Source organism: Mauremys mutica, chromosome 15 (assembly GCF_020497125.1).
Source record: "Mauremys mutica isolate MM-2020 ecotype Southern chromosome 15, ASM2049712v1, whole genome shotgun sequence".
In the NCBI taxonomy this organism is placed as follows: domain Eukaryota; kingdom Metazoa; phylum Chordata; order Testudines; family Geoemydidae; genus Mauremys; species Mauremys mutica.
Genome location: NC_059086.1, coordinates 32205129 through 32227935, shown reverse-complemented (window position 1 = coordinate 32227935; position 22807 = coordinate 32205129).

Below are 22807 nucleotides of genomic sequence, written 5' to 3'. Positions count from 1 at the left end.
TGTGATCTGGTCACCCTATGTGTGCCAGGTTTCAGAGTAGCAGCCATGTTAGTCTGTATCCGCAAAAAGAACAGGAGTAATTGTGGCACCTTAGAGACTAACACATTTATTTCAACATAAGCTTTCATGGGCTACTGCCCACTTCTTCAGATGCATAGAATGGAATACTTCTTTTTGCCTATGTGTGCCGTTTCTCCCCCCCCTCTCCAAACCTTCCTCTTTGGCCCATAGCTGTTTCAACGGGGTGGCGCTGAGGAAGGAGGGTTTGTTTCTGCGGGGTGGGCGGTGCTGGGGGGGGCAGTGTTTCCACGGGGTCGGGCGGTGCTGGGGGGAAGCAGGGGGCATAAAATAGACATTATTGAATAAAATCAGTTGTACAACTATCAAAACAAATTATTTTCCTAATATGAAAGTGAAAATCTATAATTAATATTCCTTTAGAATGTGGTGACTTCTATCAATATGGGCAAGAGATCAAGAGATATTGGTAGAAAGTACCCAAGTGGAAGTAAGAAAAGAGCCATATACAAGGCAAAGGCAGTTGAAAGACAGAAGCAAAAGGATGCTTTAAGCAAGTATTTTAGCAGACCTGATTCTACTGTTGAGCCAGAAGAGCTCAGTGAAGACGCAGATATGGTTGAAAATTCTCCAGTAGAACATACAACACAGACAGAGAACGACAGCAGTGACAAAGAATTTGAAGAGCCAAATCAGTCTGAAGAAGACACTCAAGCCAGTCACGGTGAAGAGAAGACTACAAAAAGGGCTGTAACTGATGCTGAAGGTACTGAGGGTCAAGAATGCTTTTCTGGTAATAAAGATGTGAGTGGTTTAGATCCAGAGCAGAAAGGCAACTTCAACTCTGCTGACCAGATGGAAATATCTGATGATCCTGCAACTTGGCCAGAATACATTAGCCAGCGTATCAGGGAATATTTAGTAAAACAAGGGCCGCCTAAAATTATTGTAGAAGATTTCCCTAAAAATAAGATTGGGAAACACTTTTCAAAGTTTCACTGCAAAAGGAAACTTTCAAATGGTGAAATTGTACCTCGTCCATGGGTGATATACTCAGTGTCAGCTGACAAGATCTTTTGTTATTACTGTAAGATTTTGTGCAATAATGTGACAAGTTCATTAGCATCTAATGGTTTTAATGACTGGTCTAATATTCATACAAGATTGTCCGAGCACGAAAACTCAAAAGGACATTTACAAGCTATGCTTAGTTGCTGCGACCTTCAGCAAAGGTTATCTGCTGAAAAAACCATTGACTCAATACAACAAAAACTTATTGACAAAGAAGCAAAACTCTGGTATCAAGTTTTTGAGAGACTAGTTGCTGTAGTTCAGTTGCTAGCAGAACTAAACTTATCATTTCATGGGTCTGATGAACGGCTGGGAACATCACACAATGGAAATTTTCTTGGAGTTATTGAATTACTGGGAAAGTTTGACCCAGTGATACAGGAACATTTACGAACAATCAAGAACGAAGAAATACATGACCATTATTTAGGAAAAAACATTCAAAATGAACTTATTAGCATTGTAGGGAATGCTGTTAAACGTGAAATAATAGCTCGAATTAAGGCTGCTAAATATTTTACTATTATACTCGACTGCACTTCTGACATTAGTCACCAAGAACAAATGTCATTGACAATTAGATATGTGGCTGATGGTGTATCACCAAGTATTCCAGCAGGAGTATATGAACATTTCATTAAGTTCATAGTAGTAGAAAGCAGCACAGGTGAATATTTGTACAATATCCTTTTAAGTGAACCCAAAGACCTGGGATTGGACGTTGCAAATATCCGTGGGCAAGGCTATGACAACGGTGCAAATATGAAGGGAAACATATCAGGTGTACAAGCACGACTTTTGAAAACAAACCCAAGAGCTTTTTTTACACCATGTGCATGTCACAACTATAATCTCATTTTGGGAGACATGGCCAAAACATGTCCAGATGCGATGAGTTTCTTTGGAGCCTTGCAGTGTATTTATGCCCTTTTTTCTGCATCTACTAAAAGATGGACTATTTTTAGAAAACATGTTACTGGCCTTTCGGTAAAGCCTCTTTGCGAAACACGATGGGAATGTAGAATGCAAAGTGTCAAAGCTCTGCGGTACCAAGCAGGGGAGTTTTATGATGCACTTGTAGAGGTAGAAGAAACAACTGATGATTCTCAAGCAAAACATGAAGCTGAATCGCTGGCTTTTCAAATAAAGGATTATAAGTTTTTGGTTTCGCTAGTTTTCTGGCATGATTTACTTTTTCAAGTGAATTTTGTGAGCAAAGAGCTGCAGAGTGATACAATGGATATTTCTGCAGGAATTTCTTCATTTGAAAAGCTTTGTAACTGGTTAAAAATGTACAGAGAGAAGGGTTTTCAAGAAGTGTTAACTGGTGCCAATGAACTTGCCAAAGATCTAGATGTGACTCCAGTATTCCAGACTAAACGTTTGCACAAACGAAAAAAACAGTTTGAGTACGAGTCTGCAGACGAGCCTTTTTCTGATCCAAAAGAAGCTTACAGAGTGCAGTGCTTCAATCAAGTGTTAGACAAAGCTTTACAGTCACTTGAACCAAGGTTTGAACAGTTACAAAAGCATGAGAGTTTATTTGGATTTTTATGCAAATTCAAAAATCTTCCCAAGGACACCATACGAAAAGCTGCTGCAGATCTGGAACTTGCATTGACAGATGTGAAACTAGTGCAGGAAAACGAACAAGTTTCAACTGTAAAATCAGTTGACATAAATGGCTACATGCGTTGTGAAGAACTGGAAGCATTAAAGCCAATTATTTCATCTGATTGTACAAACCCCCTAAAAATCCTTCAATTTCTTGCATATAATAACCGATCAACAGGATTCCCAAATTTATTTATAGCAATTCGAATCTTCCTGACTATTCCAGTAACTGTAGCCTCAGGAGAGAGGAGTTTCTCGAAGCTAAATCTAATTAAAACATATCTGTGATCAACAATGCAGGAAGACCGATTACACAATTTGGCAATCATGTCAATTGAATGCGAAGTAATGAAGAGCTTAGAGTTAGGCAATTTACTGAAAGATTTTGTCAGACAAAAAGCGAGGAAGATAAAGTTTTAAAAACATAGGTGAGGTGTACGATAAATATTGATATTTATAATATATGATGTAATGTATGTAATATATAATTTTGTTATTATGTATATAGTCATGGAAAGTAAATAATACATGGAAGAAATGAAAGGTTTTTTTTTTGTGTTGTTTTTTTTTTTTTTTTAGTCATCCCTGCCGGGGCCCCGTCAAAACTGTTCGAATTGGGCCCCGCACTTCCTAAAGCCGGCCCTGTCTTTGGGGCACTTTGGCAGCGGGTCCCGGAACGGAAGGACCCCCCCGCTGCCGACTTACCGCCGAAGCGGGGGCCCCCTGCCACCGAAGACCCCAGGCCCCCGGAATCCTCTGGGAGGCCCTGGGCCTGGTCACATATCCCCTGACAGTGTCTCCTCCAGCTCGGGGGCAGGGTCTCTGCGGGGCCATTAGAAGGTCCCTGGGTCTCTCCCGGCTGGTGACCCGTTGGGGGCCAGGGATGGTGTGATGAAGTGGGGGGGTTACTTGTTTTTCCTTGTTTTCTATGGGGGATTGTCTTGGTTTTCCAATGGTTTGCATGCAGAGGGAGTGGGACTCAGTTTCCCTAGGTGCTACGGATTTAACGAGGTGAGGGGGAGTGGGAATTTGTTGTTACAGAGGACGAGCGAGGGAACTGGGGACCCCAACCACTGGCCTGGAGGATGGAGACCCCAGCGACTGGGGACCCGGAGGCCCAGCTCAGGAGTCACAGCCGGTTCTGGCTAGTGGGAGGACAATGGGCTGCGGGGACAGGACCCTGGTGACCTGACCAGCCGGTTCCAGCCAGAGGACAGAAGAGAGGAGGGAGGCCCAGGCCTTCCTGTTTACGACCCTGTTTACCTGGAGAGAAGACAATGGGCAGAGGGGTCTTGGGGCCAGTGATCTCAGATGCCCAGCTGGGAAGCAGGGGGGCTCTGGGCTGGAGAGGGGGAGCAGGCAGAGCCCACCTGGCTGCAGGGGAGACTGGGATGTGCTGGGCTGAGGGAGGCCAGGCCTGAGGCCCTGAGAGTTTCCTGTGCTGGGTTCAAACGCTCCTGTTTTATGCTGACTGAGAGTCGCTCCGGGCTAGAGAATACGGTTGCATCATCCCCTTTGGGGGGTGGAGGCCGCGGGGGTCCAGAGCGAGTGGACTCCCTGAGGGGGCCCACGGCAGAGACAGACGTGCTAAGGCTCAGAGAGGGGCGGCTCCAGGAGATGAAGATGCCTGACCCCGAGAGAGAGTGGACCCCCGAGAAGGGCTGTCGCACTGAAAGGGGCACCCCCCACGGACCGCACGGGGCCACGAGTGGGCACGATCTGTGACAGATGCAATTTCTCTTTCTCCTATTTTCTTTTGAACCTTGTTGATTTGATTCACACACTGAGAAAAGCCCCTTAGAACCAGGCATTACAGTGTAAACCCGTCATCACCGCTCAGCTATGGGGCAAGGGGCAGCAAACCCAGGTGTCCCCCATCGCGCCCGCTCCTCACTCGGTGCCACGGCTTGTGTCACAGGTGGGCAGGTTTGCGGGCTGAACAGGAAGGCTGCAGAGTCAAACTCTACAGCACCAGGAAATGCCACAGTGACTGTTTCCTGAATGGCCTTAACTCTTCCCCCTCATGCAGGTCCATGGCGACGCCAGCCCTTAATTGCATGATCATGTATTAATTTTAGCCGTGTGGGTCATCAGCCGCTTGAACCCAGAATGAAAAGGGGATGGAATTTTCATGGAAATCGTGGTCAGTGGAAGATGGAAGACCAGAGCCCCGTGGTCGCCTGGCTCTCAGCCTGATGCACCTTCCTCAAGGCTGCAGGGTATGTTGAGGTGACCTGTTCCCCCATCTCCACAGAGACACAGACAAGCTGTGACCCAGGCTGACGGTCCCTGGGTTTCCTGGGTTTTGCAAAGCCCTCTGCTTACTTTGACCGCACTAGATTTTGCCTGCAGATTAGCGACAAGGTGTGATGGACGCAGGAAGAGAGGAGACATTGTCGTCTTCCTGTAGCTGGAGTCACCAGCTGAGTTCCTCATTTGGGGCTCGGTGGAGCTGGGCGCCAGGGTGTTGGTGGCAGCGCTGAGGGGCCCTGGCTGCCCCCATCATGGCATCTGCTCTCATTGTTCTCCTCCTCCTCGGTGAGTATCGGATAAAGCCAGGGGGTGTGTGCCCATGGGGGGGATCTGAGACCAGGGTGTAGGATCCAGTTGCTCTGGGATCTGGTCACTAACGAGCCGTCTCCTCTCCAGGCTGCTGGCTGGCCGGGCACAGCGGGGTGTGGGGAGGTGAGTATCAGTCTGTGGGGAGGAGGGTAACATCAAGGACGGGGGAGGGGATGCATGGGGTGGGGAAAACAGGAACTGAGCCCTGAACCTTCCCCAAAACTCAACCCAAACTCCCCCTGGGAGCTCAGATCCGGCCCTTTCTTCTGTGCCGCCCCCCAAGTAACTAGGAGCCGAATCTGGATCCTGGGGTCTGACGAAGCAAATAGGAACCATCCCCTGGTTCAAAGTCCTGCCCCCGACAGGCTGTGAGGATCGGGGGCAGCATGTGGATTTATTTCAGCTCATACAAACGCTAACAGGGCCCGTCCGTGGGCTCTAGTTCCCCTCGGGGAACCAAAACGTTGCCGGTCAGTGCAGCCGTGCGGAGAACCCCCCCAGATCTGCCCCGCCCCCAGATCCACCCCAAACAGCTCCCTCCCCTGCACTCACAGCCCCCCCCCACATTCCCAAGGCCTGGGGAAAGATGGGTCTTGTGTGACTCCCGAAGGTAACAGACTTTATTTCCAACCCCAGGGGGGGCACTGGTCAGGCTCCCTGGCTGGCCTCAGAGGGGGCTGGGGGCGGGGGGCCAGGTGATCTCTCATGCAGCCGGGTCCTGAGCTACATCTGGGTGAACCCCCTGCCCCCGAGCCCCATGGGCAGGCAGTGCCAACCCTGGTAGGGGACAGACTCCTAGAGAGGCCGAATGACGGATGGACTGAATTGGGGTGGAGGGGAGCCGGGACGGGGCCTGTGTCTCCCCTGTTTAACTCCTGTCTCTCGTTGAAAGCAGGGCGTGAATTTCTCAAACCCACCATCTGGGTGAGCCCCAGCAGGGTGGTGGCGCTCGAGGGAAGCGTCAGCATCCGCTGTGAGGGCTGGTACCAGGGCATGGAGTTCTTTCTGCGTAAAGCTGGACACCCGAACCCGCAAGTGTGGACGATGTTACCTGATGGGCCCGTGGCTGAATTTCCCATCACCAGTGTCGGCCGGGAAGATGGAGGGAGCTACACCTGCGACTATCGCTCCATAACGAATCAGAGTCGCTGGTCATATCCCAGTGACCCCGTCGAGATCATTGTGGGAGGTGAGGGGCCTGGCTTAGTGGCCCGGCTCCCAGCCCCACACCCAGCTAGACCCACAAGGGGTCTCTACACCGATGGGTCACTCGGAGCCAGGTTCTGCCCTGAGCCCTGGGCCCAGCAGAGGGGACGCCCGGCCAGGGAGCGGGGACGGAGTCATTGGGGGGTTCCCCAGCCAGCGGGGAGCAGCAGCTCTTGGAGAATTGGGGAGGAGGAAGGGGGGATTCCTGACCCCAGGGGGAACTGCGGAGCAGGGGGGCCTTTCCCAAGCAACACATCAGTTAGGGGGTGATGGGTGGAGCTGAAGGTTATAAACCTCAGTGTATAGTAGAGACTTGCACAGTCCCCTACAAGTCAGTGGTGGTGCTGTGCACAGAACCCAGGAGTCCTGGCCGCCATCCCCCCTGCTCTCCCCACTAGACCCCACTCCCCTCCCAGAGCCGGGGACAGAACCCAGGAGTCCTGGCTCCCAGCCCTCCCAGCAGAGAAGCCAGGGAGTGAACGGACCCTGGAGACTGGCCTGGCCTGTCACCCGCCGGGGAGCAGAGCTCTGGGCCCCAGGGGCTGGGGTGGCTCCGTGTCTCATGCTGTGAGCCCAGGGCTCAGAGAAAACTCTGAGACCCTGTGTTAGGGGGCTTATTCCTTCACCCTCTCACTTCCCGGGTCCTTCTCGCATGAACAGAGAGAGACAATACCCGAAGTCCAAAGGCGCAAACAATTCGATGTTTATTGGGGTGAACTTCCAGCCAGCACGATTCCAGTTTCCTTCCTTAGTGTCCCCCTTCCCAGCTCTGACACCACAGAGCCTTGCCTGTCTCCCTGTTCCTGTCCCATCCCCTGTTCCCATTTCCCCCTTTAACAAAACATGATCCTAATTCCCCCATCCCCAGTCCCTGTTCCCATTTCTCCTCTCCGCCTGCCCAGCCCCGCCACTGACTGCAGACTATATAGTAAAACCTGAGTGTTGCTTAGCTAGACCTTAACCAATCATTTTACTGAAATTTAACTAACCAGTCCTACCATACTGTAACATGGTTATTTATCCAATTATACCCCACCACCTTCATTGGTTTACACCCACCAAAATTAATTATACAGCAGACAGAAACAATCGCAGAACCAGACAGAGACCATGCGAATAAACATACGAAACAATACAAAAGTGAGGATTTCACAACTACATCTATACAGACATAAGGGTTTCCAGCTGTGTCTGTTGATAAGTGAGTTCTTGCCAGACAGGATTCTATCAAACTAAGTTTCCTTTTACATCTTCTAGGCTCTTCCCTTTCTCTGGAGGTGCGAGGAATATCAGGACAGGATTGTATTTCCGCCCAAAAGCACCTTATTTCAGTGTGACTAGTTTAGAATGTGAGGATGTGACCACACACTTCCCAGCTTATGGCTGCCTAACTACACCTTAGCTGAAGGCCTTAGCCTGGCACAGTAGGAGAAGGCCATTCCACAGACAGTGATTTTGATTCTTTCTTTTATACCTCTAGAACTAGCTGAGTGATAAGAATACACCTACGTTCTTAAAGTCTAGGCCTTGCAGAGGGGTCTGAATATCTATATCCTAACACCTTGTAGAAAGGGATCCAGGAGCCCGTCCCCAGGGCCGCCGGGTCTGACCCACCACTGAGGCCGCGTGGTGAGGACAGGCCTCAGGACTGAGTGACGGGGCCTGTGTCTCACGGCCTGTCTGCTTCCCTCTGCAGAGCCCAGCTACCCCAAGCCCAGCATCTCCCTGAGCCCCAGCTGGGGGGTCTTGCTGGGCGGAGCCGTGACTGTCCAGTGTCAGGGGCAGCACCAGGGCGTGCGGTTCGTGCTGAATAAAGAGCGACGTCATTTCCCACCTGTGGATTCGGACGGGTTGGAGACTGAGTTTTTCATCAGCAACGTGCGCCGGGAGCCCGGCGGGAGCTACAGCTGCTCCTATCACAGCAGATCGGAGCCGTTCAACGTATCGTACCCCAGTGACCCCGTGGAGCTGGTGGTGAGAGGTGAGGGGCCCGGCCCAGCGTCCCCGTTCCCAGCCCCACCCCCAGCCAGACCCTCACGGGGCTCGGTGCCAATGGGACACTCAGAGCCAGGCTCTGCCCTGAGCCCTGAGCCCACAGAGGGGACGCCCGGCCGGGGAGCAGGGACGGAGTCACTGGGGGGTTCCCCAGCCAGGGGGGAGAAGCAGCCCCCGGAGACTCGGGGCAGGGAGGCGACTTTAACGCTGCCCCTTGTGCGTAGGAACCAGGAGTCGCTATTTAATCCCGTGATCCCATCCCCTCTGTTCTCCAGGCCCCACCCCAGGCAGTGCCCCGGCTGGAGCTGAATGAGGCAGGGGCTGCAGGAGAAGTGGTGGCTTGGTGGACATGGCGCTGGGCTGGGACCCAGGAGATCTGGCCCAGCTCCTGACGCAGCCACAGACTCTGTGTGATGGGAGCACGTCGCGGTTTTCAAAAGTGTCCTTCCTTGGGAGGGGCCCTCAATTTTGGGGGATCTCAGGCCGAGCGCCCACAAACCGAGACACTCCCAGTTAGTGGAGATGTCTGCAAACGCTGACCTCAGTAATGCTGGATCCCTTGTGTTGGGGGAGCATGTAGGGCCCCCGCCATGGTCAGGGCCCCGTTGTGCCAGGCGCTGCATAAACACAAAGAGACAGTCCCTGCTCCTGGGAGCTCACTGAGGAAAGTGAATCTGTCTGTGCCTCAGTTTCCCCCTGTAGCATGGGGATAATGACCCCTCCCTGCCTCCCAGGGGGTGACTCACTTCCTGTGGGGGGCTCAGGCCCTGCTAGGGTGTCAACTTTTTATTTGTGAAAACCGACACTGAGTGCGGGAACATCCCCCACCCCCTGCTCCGCCTCTTTCTGAGGCACCGCCCCCTGGTCCTTTCCCCCCTCCTCCCAACCGCCACTCGCTGCTCTCTCCACCACCCTCCCCCTGCCGGGTGAGCCACCTCCAGGGGTGGGGGTGGGGGTGAGTGGGGCAGAGCCACTGCAGAGTAGCTCAGCGGCTCTTCCCGCCCCCTGGTGGCAGAGGCCGGGTACTGCAGGGATTCAGGTTTAGTGTCCGGTCAGCGGCACTGCCAGGTTCCCTGTTCAACCCACTTTCCGGCTGAAAACTGGGCACCGGCAACCCTGGGCCTGCGGTGCCGGCACCAGAGACCAGCCCGTGAGTCGCTCTGTCCAGGGCAGTGGATGGGGCAGGGGCCACACACGGAATATGAGGATCCCAAGCACTAGGGAGCCGCGGTTCAGTGTCTGTGGGGCTGGGAGCCCAGCTCGCAGGGCCGGGATTCTGGGTGGGGGGAGCTCTGGGATCTGGGAGAGAATCTCTGCCCCGGGGGCCCCTGGATCTGCCCGTGGCTGGGGGAGGCCAGGCTGGGTGGGTGCCTGGGTCTGGCTCTCAGTGTCTGTCTCCTGTGCGCAGATCCCAGCTTACCCAGACCCTCCATCTCTCTGAGCCCCACCGGGGTCACCGCCCCAGGGGCAGACGTCACCATCCGGTGTCAGGGGCAGCGCCGGGACGTGAGGTTCTTCCTGCACAAGGCTGGAGACCTGAACCCGCAGCGACACATGGACCCTGCTGGGGCCGGGGCCGAGTTCCGCATCCCCAGCGTGGGCCGGCAGCACGGAGGGAGCTACAGCTGCAGCTACCGGCCCCAATCACAGCCCTTCGTCTCCTCGCAGCCCAGTGACCCCGTGCAGCTGGTGGTAGCAGGTGAGAGGCCCGGCTCAGCCGTCCCAGCTCCCAGCCCCACACCCAGCCGGGTTGTCAGGGGGCTCTGCACCAATGGGATGCTCAAAGCCAGGCTCTGCCCTGGGTGCAGCAGGGGGGACACCCGGCTGGAGAGCAGGGACGGAGTCACTGGGGTATTCCCCAGTCAGGGGGGAGCAGCAGCTGCTGGAGATTTGGGGAGAGATCCCAGCCCCCAGACGGCTGTCCCCGCTTTGGGGAAGCACAAAGGCGTCGGGGCCCAGTGGCTGCTGAGCCGGCACCGGCCCCAGCCACACAAACACCCTGTCCCCCCTGTCACCACAAACCCTCCCAGGCCCCGTCCTGTCTCTGTGCCACATCACTCACCTATAAACAGCATCTGCAGTGACACTACCCGAGAAGGAGGTTGTCCAGGCCCCTCCACCCTCATGCTCCAGGGCGGGCACTGGGCCCAGCAGGGTCAGGAAGGAATCTCTGCCCTGCTCCATGGGAGAGGGCCGCTCTGTGGGTGGCACTGTGTGTGTGTGTGTGGGGTGGGGGGTGCCCTTCTCTGTGCTGAGCTGCTGCTCCAGGGAGGTCTGGGGCAAAAGGTCAGGGCAGCCTGGGCACCTCTTGATGCCTCCTGAGATTCCCCCTTTTCCCAGCTGGTCCCTGGACTGGGCAGCTCCCATGTGGGGCTGGGAGGTGATGGGGGCGAGGGGGCAGAACCAGGCAGCTGCAGGAGGGGAAGTGGTTTGCTGGGTGTTGCAGGGATCTGGCTTTGCTCTGACCGCGGTAGATTTGGGCTGGAGATTGCAGAGAAACCAGCTGATGGGAAGAAAGGGGCCGAGCGCATCACGGGCTTCCTGGGGCTGCAGCCCCCGGCGCAGTTCCTCATTCCGCTCGCACTCAGGCCTCAGGCTCGGTGGAGCTCAGCACCGGGGTGTTGGTGGCAGCGCTAAGGGTCCCCCCACTGCCTCATCATGGCATCTGCCCTGACCGTCCTCCTTCTCGGTGAGTATCGGAGACAGGCAGGGTGTGTGTCCATGGGGGGATCTGAGACCAATGTAGGATCCATTTGCTCTGGGATCTGGTCCCTAATGACCCATCTCCTTTCCAGGCTGCTGGCTGGCTGGGTGTAGCAGGGTGTTGAGACGTGAGTATATGTGGGGAATGGGGCATGTAGCAGGGTGGACCCCTGCTCCGGTCCTGAAGGGGTTAAAAACAGCCCTGGGAAGGGGCCCAGGCTCCAGAAAGGTTGATTGAGGAAGTGGCTGCAGGTGAGGCCATGCCCCAAACTGAGTGACAGCTGGCCCCTCTAAAAGGCCAGGGAAGCCAGAAGGAAAACAGTCTCTCTCTGCTTTCAGAGAGAGAAGGGCCTGGCTGCAGGGAGCTAGGCAAGGTACCTAGAGTGGAGCAGGGCTGGGGAAAGGCTGAGGAGCTGGGGAGCTCCTGCCTGGAAAGCCCCAGGCTGCGGCCTAGCGAAGGGCTAACAGGTGCTGGGGGTTGCAGAGGGCAGCCCAGGGGTAGGCCAAGGCAGCAGGTCCAAACCCCCCTTGCCAGTGATGAATAGGCTGATACTGCAGCCTGCCCCAGGGCGTGGGGCTAGACGATCACTGGCAGTAGCCATACACTGAGGTAAGATGGGGATAGAGGGTGGGGGTTCCCTGAGAAGGGGAGACCCTGCGAGAAAAGGGGTTACTGCCAGGGGCAGCACCCCATGTAAAAGCGCACCGGGTCCAGGGAAGGACATGGGGGCCAGAGGACAGGCGGATCACTGGCCTGCAGAGGGTGCACCAGAGCTGGAACAGAGCTAATTCCTGGAGTCACTAGCAGGAGGCACCGAGGGGGTGAGTCCGACCCGTCTACAGGGCAGCTGGGGGAATTTCCGCATTAAGGACAAGGGATATGGGTGGGGGTGAGGGGCACCAATCCCCCAAAGGGATGATCCTGTCAGACACGTGCCCCAGAGGTGGGGTCTGAGACCTCACCCCACTCATTACAGGGATGTTTTCTTGGGGGGGGCCTGTCCTGGGAGCCGCTTGCTCAAATAACCCAAATTTAGACCAGGAACCCCACAGGGTAGATCCCAATTCACCGCCTGACGGCGATGGGGGCAGGGACAGGTTCTGATCTCAACTCTTTGGGGGTCAGTCCAGAGTCACCCCTGACTGCAGTGGGGGCAGGGCTGAATTGACCCTGGAGAACTGAAGGAATCAGAGACTGGAAATCTCCTTTCCCCTCCTGTGTCTCACCCTGGCTGTGAGCCGCGGGGCCGGGCTGCACCCCAGGGACGGGCAGGGGGTGAAACGCTGGAGCGACAGATGGGCAGAAGATTGAGTCAGACGGACACGGTTTGTGTCACCCCCACTTACTGCCTGTTTGTTTGTGACTCCAGAGGGGTCCTACCCCAAACCCTCCATCTCCGTCAGCCCCGGTGGGGTGATCCCCATGGGGGGAAACATCACCATCCGGTGTCGGCATCAGCACCTGGGCATGAGGATCCTCCTCTACAAGGATGGAGCTGGGAACTATCTGACTTACACAGACCCTGTTGGTTATGTGGCTGAATTTCCCATCACCAGCGCCAGATGGGACCACAGGGGCAGCTACACCTGTCGCTATACCTACAGAACAGGACCAGCTGCCTACTCGGAGCCCAGTGACCCTGTGCAGATCATTGTTGCAGGTGAGGGGCCCAGCCCGGCGCCTCGGCTCCCAGCCCCACCCCCAGCCAGGCCCCAGGGGGTCTCCGTGAGCCCTGGCACCCAGCCAATGGGACGTCCAGCCCAGCCAGTGAAGGTTGCGGGGATGAGGGGATATCTCGGCCCCATGGTGCCTTGGTGCCCCGGATCCCAGTGGAGACCCTGACCCTGTCTCTGCCCCATCGCTGACGCTCCACGCTGGGGACGGGGCGCAGTTGCCGTGCTGGGGTCTGTCTCACACCCCGTCTCCCGCCCACTGCAGAGCTCAGCTCCCCCAAACCCTCCATCTCCCTGCGCCCCAGTGTGTGTGGGGGGGGTCACCCTAGGGGGAGCTGCGACCATCCGGTGTCGGGGTCAGCGCCAGGGTCTGGAGTTTGCTCTGTACAAGGCTGGGGCCAGGAACGCAGCAGGGCAGGGCAGGGACTCGGCTGGGGTCACATTTCCCCTCCCCAAAGTGAGCCGGGCAGAGGGAGGCAGCTACACCTGCTATTATCCCCCCAGCTCGGATCCCCACACCTGGTCGGAGCCCAGCAACCCCGTGGAGCTGGTGGGAGCAGGAGAGGGGCCTGGTTCGGTGTCTCCGTTCCCAGCCCCACACCCAGCCGGACCCTTGTCCCAGCAGAGGGGACGCCCGTCAGGGAGGGGGGACGGAGTTACTGGGGGGTTCCCCAGCCAGGGGGAAGAAGCAGCGGCTGGAGATTCAGGGCTCAGGGAGCAGGACCCCTTCCCCAGGGGGAGCTGCAGTGTGTGGGGGGGGGCCTTCCCCAGGCAGCACATCACTTAGGGGGTGTGAGGAAGTGGGAATGTTCTGGCTGTGCCACGTGAATGCTGAGTGGGGAGTATTGGCCTGGGAAGGTTGCAGGGGAGCTGTGCTGGGATGGCTGCACTGGGGAAGGGAGGACACCTGAGCATGTAACCTGAGAACCCAGGATGGGGGGTTGGAGGCCAGGTGACACCTCTGCCCGGACACTGGACAAAGGACGAAGGCTGGGAGAGGAGCCGGGGGGAGTCTGAGTGAGAGGCTGGAGGGAGTTTCATCAGTTTGGAGCTGGCTGGGAAATGGAGGGGAGCCCCGATGGGGCTCGGGCTTCCCAATGGGCCTCCCTGGGGCCCCAGATGGACCTAACTAAAGGGGGCCTTGTTGTCTGTGCCTGCAAGACCTGTGTTGGACTGTGCTCCTGTCGTCTAAATAAACCTTCTGCTTTACTGGCTGGCTGAGAGTCCTGGTGAATCGCAGGAATCTGGGGGTGCAGGGCCTTGTGTCCCCGCACACTCTGTGACAACTGGTGGCAGAGGTGGGATGTACTGCACCCCATGGACGGGGCTTCCTGCAGTAAGTGACTGGGGAGCAGTAAAATGAAGGGGGATTGACGGGAACCAGGTGTGCTGAAGAGTCAGCAAGGGACAGTTTCAGGGGACTAACCCCTGGGAGAGTGTTGCCAGAGAGAAGGACTTTGCAGTAACAGGGTCACCCGGGGGATTGCAGCGAGCGGTCCCAGGGGCGAAGGAGTCTGCAGCTCGACCCTGGCAGAGAGGTGGTGACCTCAAGAAGGACTGGCACACTAGGGGTCTCCCTGGAAACCGTGGGGAGTGGTGAGCACCCCGGCCTGTGAGTGGCCAGCAGGAAGATGTTTGCCAAGCGCCTTAAGGGCGACCTGGTGGAGCTGTGCAAGCAGAGGGGGCTGCGCAGTGGGAAGCTCACCAAGGACCAGCTGATTGGCCAGCTAGAGGAGGGAGATCGCTTGAATGAACTGATCCCTGTCTCTGAGGGAAGCAGCCTGGCAGATGCAGCGCAGGCACCAGTGTCTGTCCCAGCTGGGAGTGGTCAGCTGGCTGCTGAGGGCTTCTCGAGATTCCCCATTCCTATGCCTAGGGGAAGGGCGGGGAGGAGCCCAGCGGCTACCGAGGGCACCATGATCCACCCCCCACCCACCCCCGTCCAGCAGGGGATCCTCCCAGCGAAGCTCACCTGCCAACAGGGGATTGTCCCGGCGACGCTCGGCATCCGTGGAGCGGAAGTGGCTGGAATGGGAGAGAGAGCTAAAAATGAGAGAGCTGGAGGATCGTGAGAGACAGAGGGAACATGAGGAGAGATAGAGGGAACATGAGGCGAGACAAAGACAACGGGAACTGGAGGAGAAAGAGCGACAGCGTCATCATTAACTGGCCCTGGCGAGGCTGGGGGGCAGCGGGCCCCCGGCTGCAGTGAGTGAGGGGGGGGCCAGGACTGCACGGAGCTTTGATAAGTGCATCCTGTGTAAGGAGGGGGAGGACATGGATGACTTCCTGGGTGCCTTTGAGACGGCCTGTGAGCTGCACCAGGTAGATCCTGCAGACAGGCTCCGGGTTCTCACCCCCTTACTGGACCCCAAGGCCGTGGCATTGTACTGCCAGCTGGGAGAGGAGGAGAAAGGGGACTACGAACTATTCCAGCAGGCCCTGCTGCGCGAGTTTGGGCTGACCCCTGAGATGTACCGGGAGAGGTTCCGGAGTCAGGATAAAACCCCTGAGGTCTCCTATCTGCAACTAGCCGTCCGCATGGAGGGATACGCCAGCAAGTGGGCAGATGGGGCCCAGACGAAGGGGGACCTGGTTAAACTGCTGGTACTGGAACAACTGTATGAGCAGTGCCCACCCGACCTGAGGCTGTGGTTGAGGGACCAAAAGCCGGAGAACCCGCAACATGCAGGGCGGCTGGCTGATGACTTTATGAAGAGCTGGTCGGGGGATGGCAGGGAGGAGTCCTAAAGAAACAGGCCCGCCACGATGCAGAGAGAGAGTGACCCTGGGACCGCCCACAGGGGAAACATGATCAACTCCATCCCAAGGGGAACATCCGGCATCAGGACCAACCGAACAGCTCGAGGGGACCCGCGGGACATGGGCTGCTATTACTGTGGCCAGAGAGGCCACATACGGACCCAGTGCCCCAAGCTCAGGGCAGACTAAGCAGACCGGACACACAGAGGGTTAACTGGGTAGCAGCCCAGCCGGATGAGGGTCCGGCTTCCCCAGCAAGGGGGGCTGGCAGCTTATCAACTACTCAGGAGGGAGGAGGGCCCCAGGCCAACTCCTCTTCGGAGCTGGATGCTCTGGATACCAGGTTCTCCATTTACAGGGTGGGTGCAAGGCTATCCCTGCGGAGTGAATGCCTTGTTCCCCTGGAGGTGGATGGGAGGAAGGTCACTGGGTACTGGGACACGGGCGCAGAGGTGACGCTGGCCCGGCCCGAGGTGGTTGCTCCAGATTGGGTGATGCCCAACACCTACCTGACCCTGATGGGGGTGGGCGGGACCCCATTCAAGGTGCCCGTGATGAGGGTACACTTGAAATGGGGGGACAAGGAGGGCCCCAAGGAAGTGGGGGTGCTCCACCATTTGCCCACTGAGGTGTTAATGGTGGGGGACATGGAGAACTGTCCAAGCAACCCCCAGAATGCCCTAGTCGTGACCCGTAGCCCAAGCCTGCAAGGGACATTGCGCCTTGACCTCAGGGAGGGTACCTTGCCCGAGGCGCAGGACCCTAACCTGGTGGGGAGGGAGCGACCAGGGACACAACTCAAGGAGGCTGCAGCTTCAGACCCAGCTGGCGAGAGAGAACAGGTGCCCATCCCTGTCCCAGCTGCTGAGTTCCAGGCCAAGTTGCAGAAAGATCCCTCCTTGCAGAAGCTAAGGGACCTGACCGACCTCAGTGTGGTACAGCCCATGGGGGGAGGTTGCCAGAAAAGGTTCCTGTGGGAGAAGGGGTTCCTGTACCGAGAATGGGCTTCCCCAGGGGAAATGGAGTCAGGGGGGATCAGGAGGCAGCTGGTGGTACCCCGGAAGTATCTCCGCCAGCTGCTGTGCCAGGCCCATGACATCCCCCTCTCAGGGCACCAGGGAACCTGGCGTACCCAGCAGAGGCTGCTACGGAGCTTTTACTGGCCTGGGGTCTTTGCCCATGTCCGGCAGCACTGCCGCTGCTGTGACTTCTGCCAGAGGGTGAGGAAGGCCCGGGACAAGGGGAAAATGGCTGTAGGACCCTTGCCCATCATAGAGGAGCCTTTCCAGAGGGTGGCCAAGGTCAAAAGGGGGGCTCTGAACCAAGGGAGCCCGAATCACAGCCCCCCAGCCTGGAATGCTGGGAAAGGACCCCATCCCAGTTTGAACACCAGGGGTATTGAGGCGGGCAGGGGTGGCTCTAGGATTTCCGCCACCCCAAGGCTCCGCTGGACCTCCCACAGGCATGCCTGCGGATGCGCCACCGGAGCCACCTGCCACCCTCCCGCGGGACGCCGCCCCAAGCGCATGCTTGGCGCTGGGGTCTGGAGCCAGCCCTGGAGTGGGGGAAAGGGCACGGGCCGCATAAGCCTTCCTACCTGCAGACGAAGGGTGCCATCGAGCACGCTCGACCTAAGGTGGGGTAGGAAACTGGAAGAGCCTGATATAATTCTCCCCCAGGAATAGGGGGGATGCTGGGGCGTCCATGGGAACATGGGTAGGTTCCAACTTCCCCAGGTCACTGGCTGAAGTGACCCCGCTCAGTTCGGTCTCGAAGGGGGGAGAGATGTGAGGAAGTGGGAATGTTCTGGCTGTGCCACGTGAATGCTGAGTGGGGAGTATTGGCCTGGGAAGGTTGCAGGGGAGCTGTGCTGGGACGGCTGCACTGGGGAAGGGAGGACACCTGAGCATGTAACCTGAGAACCCAGGATGGGGGGCTGGAGGCCAGGTGACACCTCTGCCCAGGAAACTGGAAAAAGGACAAAGGCTGGGGGAGGAGCCGGGGGGAGGCTGAGTGAGAGGCTGGAGGGAGTTTAAGTTTGGAGCTGGCTGGGAAATGGAGAGGGGCACCCGATGGGGCTTCGGCTTCCCAACGGGGCTGTGGCCTCCCTGGGGCCCCAGATGGACCTAACTAAAGGGGGTCCTGTTGTCTGTACCGGCCAGACCTGTTTTGGACTGTGCTCCTGTCATCTAAATAAACCTCTGTTTTATGGGCTGGCTGAGAGTCACGGTGAGTCGCAGGAAGCCGGGGGTGTCGGGCTTAGTCTCCCCCCACATGCTGTGACAGGGGGTGCTGGGCAGAGATGAAGGTTATAAACCTCAGTGTATAGTAGAGACTTGCACAGTCCCCTACAAGTCGGTGGTGGTGCTGTGCACAGAACCCAGGAGTCCTGCCCTCCATCCTCTCTGCTCTCTCCACTAGACCCCACTCCCCTCCCAGAGCCAGGGACAGATCCCAGCAGTGGGATCCAGGGAGCCCGTCCCCAGGGCCACCGGGTCTAACCCATCACTGAGGCCGCGTGGTGAGGACGGGCCCCAGGAGTGAGTGACAGGGCCTGTGTCTCATGGCCTGTCTGCTTCCCACTGCAGAGCCCAGCTACCCCAAACCCAGCATCTCCCTGAGACCCAGCTGGGGGGTCTCCCTGGGGGCAGCCGTGACCATCCAGTGTCGGGGGCAGCGCCGGGGCATGCGGTTCGTGCTGAATAAAGAGGGACGTCATTTCCCACTTGTGGATTCGGACGGGTTGGAGGCTCTGTTTCCCATCAGCAACGTGAGCCGGGAGGATGGCGGGAGCTACAGCTGCTCCTATCACAGCCGATCGGAGCCATTCACCGTGTCGGACCCCAGCGACCCCGTGGAGCTGGTGGTGAGAGGTGAGGGGCCCGGCTCAGCGTCCCCGTTCCCAGCCCCACCCCCAGCCTGACCCTCAATGAGACGCTCAGAGCCAGGCTCTGCCCTGAGCCCTGACCCCGCAGAGGGGACACCCGGCCGGGGAGCAGGGACAGAGTCACTGGGGGGTTCCCAGCCAGGGGGGAGCAGCAGCCACTGGAGATTTGGGGCAGAGGAAGGGGGGATCCCAGCCCCCAGACGGCTCTCCCTGTTCCAGCGATGCACAGAGGGGTCAGAGCCCAGTGGCTCCCTATGGCACAGGCCCCAGCCACACAAACACCCTGTCCCCCCGGGAATAACAGTGATGATTGAAGCTGAGTTTCGGGAGTGGGGGGGCAATCGCCGAGTCAGTGTTTCAGCCCCTCCCCCCATAGACTCATAGACTTTAAGGTCAGAAGGGACCATTATGATCATCTAGTCTGACCTCCTGCACAACGCAGGCCACAGACTCCCACCCATCCATTTCTATAACAAACCCCTAGCCTATGTCTGAGTTATCGAAGTTCCCAAATTGCGGTTTGAAGACCTCAAGCTGCAGAGAATCCTCCAGCCAGTGACCCGTGCCCCATGCTGCAGAGGAAGGCGAAAAACCTCCAGGGCCTCTGCCAATCTGCCCTGGAGGAAAATTCCTTCTCGACCCCAAATATGGCGATCAGTTAAACCCTGAGCATGTGGGCAAGACTCACCAGCCATCACCCAGGAAAGAATTCTCTGTAGTAACTCAGATCCCAACTCATCTAACATCCCATCACAGACCACTGGGCATACTTGCCTGCTGATAATCAAAGATCAATTGCCAAATTAATTGCCAAAATTAGGCTATCCCATCATACCATCCCCTCCATAAATTTATCAAGCTTAGTCTTGAAGCCAGATATGTCTTTTGCCCCCACTACTCCTCTTGGAAGGCTGTTCCAGAACTTCACTCCTCTGATGGTTAGAAACCTTTGTCTAATTTCAAGTCTAAACTTCCTAGTGTCCAGTTTATATCCATTTGTTCTTGTGTCCACATTGTTACTAAACTTAAATAATTCCTCTCCCTCCCTAATATTAATCCCTCTGATACATTTATAAAGAGCAATCATATCCCCCCTCAACCTTCTTTTGGTTAGGCTAAACAAGCCAAGCTCTTTCAGTCTCCTTTCAGAAGACAGGTTTTCCATTCCTCGGATCATCCTAGTATCCTGTCTCTGAACCTGTTCCAGTTTGAATTCATCCTTCTTAAACATGGGAGACCAGAACTGCACACAGTATTCCAGATGAGGTCTCACCAGTGCCTTATATAACGGTACTAACACCTCCTTAGCTTTGATGGAAATACCTCACATGATGCATCCTAAAACCGCATTAGCTTTTTTTACGGCCATATCACATTGGCGGCTCATAGTCATCCTGTGATCAACCAATACTCTGAGGTCCTTCTCCTCTGTTACTTCCAACTGATGCGTCCCCAATTTATAACTAAAATTCTTGTTATTAATCCCTAAATGCATGACCTTGCACTTTTCACTATTAAATTTCATTCTATTACTATTACTCCAGTTTACAAGGTCATCCAGATCTTCCTGTATGATATCCCGGTCCTTCTCTGTGTTAGCAATACCTCCCAGCTTTGTGTCATCCGCAAACTTTATTAGCACATTCCCGCTTTTTGTGCCAAGGTCAGTAATAAAAAGGTTAAATAAAATTGGTCCCAAAACCGATCCCTGAGGAACTCCACTAGTAACCTCCTTCCAGCCTGACAGTTCACCTTTCAGTACGACCCGTTGTAGTCTCCCCTTTAACCAGTTCCTTATTCACCTTTCAATTTTCATATTGATCCCCATCTTTTCCAATTTAACTAATAATTCTCCATGTGGAACCGTGTCAAATGCTTTACTGAAATCGAGGTAAATTAGATCCACTGCATTTCCTTTGTCTAAAAAATCTGTTACTTTCTCAAAGAAGGAGATCAGGTTGGTTTGGCACGATCTACCTTTTGTGAAACCATGTTGTATTTTGTCCCAATTACCATTGACCTCAATGTCCTTAACTACCCTCTCCTTCAAAATTTTTTCCAAGACCTTACATATTACAGATGTGAAACTAACAGGCCTATAGTTACTCGGATCACTTTTTTTTCCTTTCTTAAAAATAGGAACTATGTTAGCAATTCTCCAGTCATACGGTACAACCCCTGAGTTTACCGATTCTTTAAAAATTCTTGCTAATGGGCTTGCAATTTCATGTGCCAGTTCCTTTAATATTCTTGGATGAAGATTATCTGGGCCCTCCGATTTAGTCCCATTAAGCTGTTCGAGTTTGGCTTCTACCTCGGATGTGGTAATATCTACCTTCATATCCTCATTCCCAATTGTCATCTTTCCATTATCCCTAAGCTCCTCACTAGCCTTATTAAAGACCGAAGCAAAGTATTTATTTAGATATTGGGCCATACCTAGATTATCTTTAACCTCCACTCCATCCTCAGTGTTTAGCGGTCCCACTTCTTCTTTCTTTGTTTTCTTCTTATTTATATGGCTATAGAACCTTTTACTATTGGTTTTAATTCCCTTTGCAAGGTCCAACTCTACATGGCTTTTAGCCTTTCTCACTTCATCCCTACACGTTCTGACCTCAATAAGGTAGCTTTCCTTGCTAATACTGCCCGTCTTCCACTCCCTGTAGGCTTTCTGCTTTTTCTTAATCACCTCTCTGAGATGCTTGCTCATCCAGCTTGGTCTACAACTCCTGCCTATGATTTTTTCCCCCTTTCTTGGGATGCAGGCTTCTGATAGTTTCTGCAACTTTGACTTGAAGTAATTCCAGGCCTCCTCTGCCTTTAGATCCACAAGTTCTTCAGTCCAATCCACTTGCCTAACTAATTTCCTTAATTCTTTAAAGTTAGCCCTTTTGAAATCAAAAACCCTAGTCCCAGATCTATTTTTGTTTATCCTTCCCTCTAGTTTGAACTGAATTAGCTCATGATCACTCGAACCAAGGTTGTCCCCTACAACCATTTTTTCTATGAGGTCCTCACTACTCACCAAAACCAAATCTAAAATGGCATCCTCTCTTGTTGGCTCTTCAACTACTTGGTGAAGAAATCCATCAGCTATCACATCCAGAAAAATCTGAGCCCTATTACTACTACTAGCACGTGTCCTCCAGTCTATATCTGGGAAGTTAAAGTCTCCCATGACCACACAATTCCCATTAGTGTTTACTTCATTAAAAACATTGAAGAGGTCTCTATCCATCTCCAAATCAGACCCCAGCAGTCTGTAGCACACCCCAAGCACTATCCCAGGGGAGGCTCTAGTAGCTTTCTTTCCCAATGTGATTTTTGCCCAGACAAACTCTGTCTTATCCATTCCATCCCTTCTTATTTCTTTACAGTTAACCTCATCATTGATATACAACGCTACTCCACCACCTTTGCCTTTATTCCTGTCTTTCCTAAACAGCACAGACCCTTCAATACCTGTACTCCAGTCATGACTACTGTTCCACCATGTTTCTGTTATCGCTATAATATCCGGGTTCACTTCCTGCACCAGTAGCTCTAGTTCCTCCATTTTGTTTCCTAGGCTCCTCGCATTAGTGTACAAACAGCTTAATTTTTGCCGTTTGGCTTCACTGACATTCTTTATCTGGTTAGGCCCAGACATTCTACCGCCAGTATCACCTATTAGGCTGGTATCTACACTACCCGTCCTCCTTATGTCCATTCTCCTACTCACGGCTGTATCCTCTCTTACTTTGTTTTCTTCCCTCTCGGTGTTAAATTCCGGCGTGGAGATTACCTGGACATCTCCCAACCATCTCCCCCACATTCCTAGTTTAAAGCTCTATTCATCAGTTGGGCAAGTCTCCATCCTAGAAGTCTATTTCCCTCCTTACTCAGGTGAAGTCCATCCTGAGAGAACAGTTCTCTGTCCATGAATGCTTCCCAGTGGCCGTACATCCCATAGCCCTCCTTATAGCACCACTGCCTGAGCCATCTGTTGATCGCCATAATCTTGTCACACCTTTGTTGCCCTTCTCTAGGAACAGGCAGAATCCCACTGAAGATCACCTGAGCCTCGATTTCCTTAAGCGTCTTCCCCAGCCTGGCATAGTCTCCCTTGATACGTTCCAGCGAGAATCTAGCCGTATCATTCGTTCCCACATGAAGGACAATCAACGGATTCTTTCCCGCTCCCATTAAGATCCTTTTCAGCCTCAGGTCCACATCCCGTATCTTAGCCCCCGTCAGACAGCACACCCTTCTGTTCTCCGGATCAGCTCTAGTTACAGGCCTGTCTATTCTTCTCAGTAAGGAGTCCCCAAT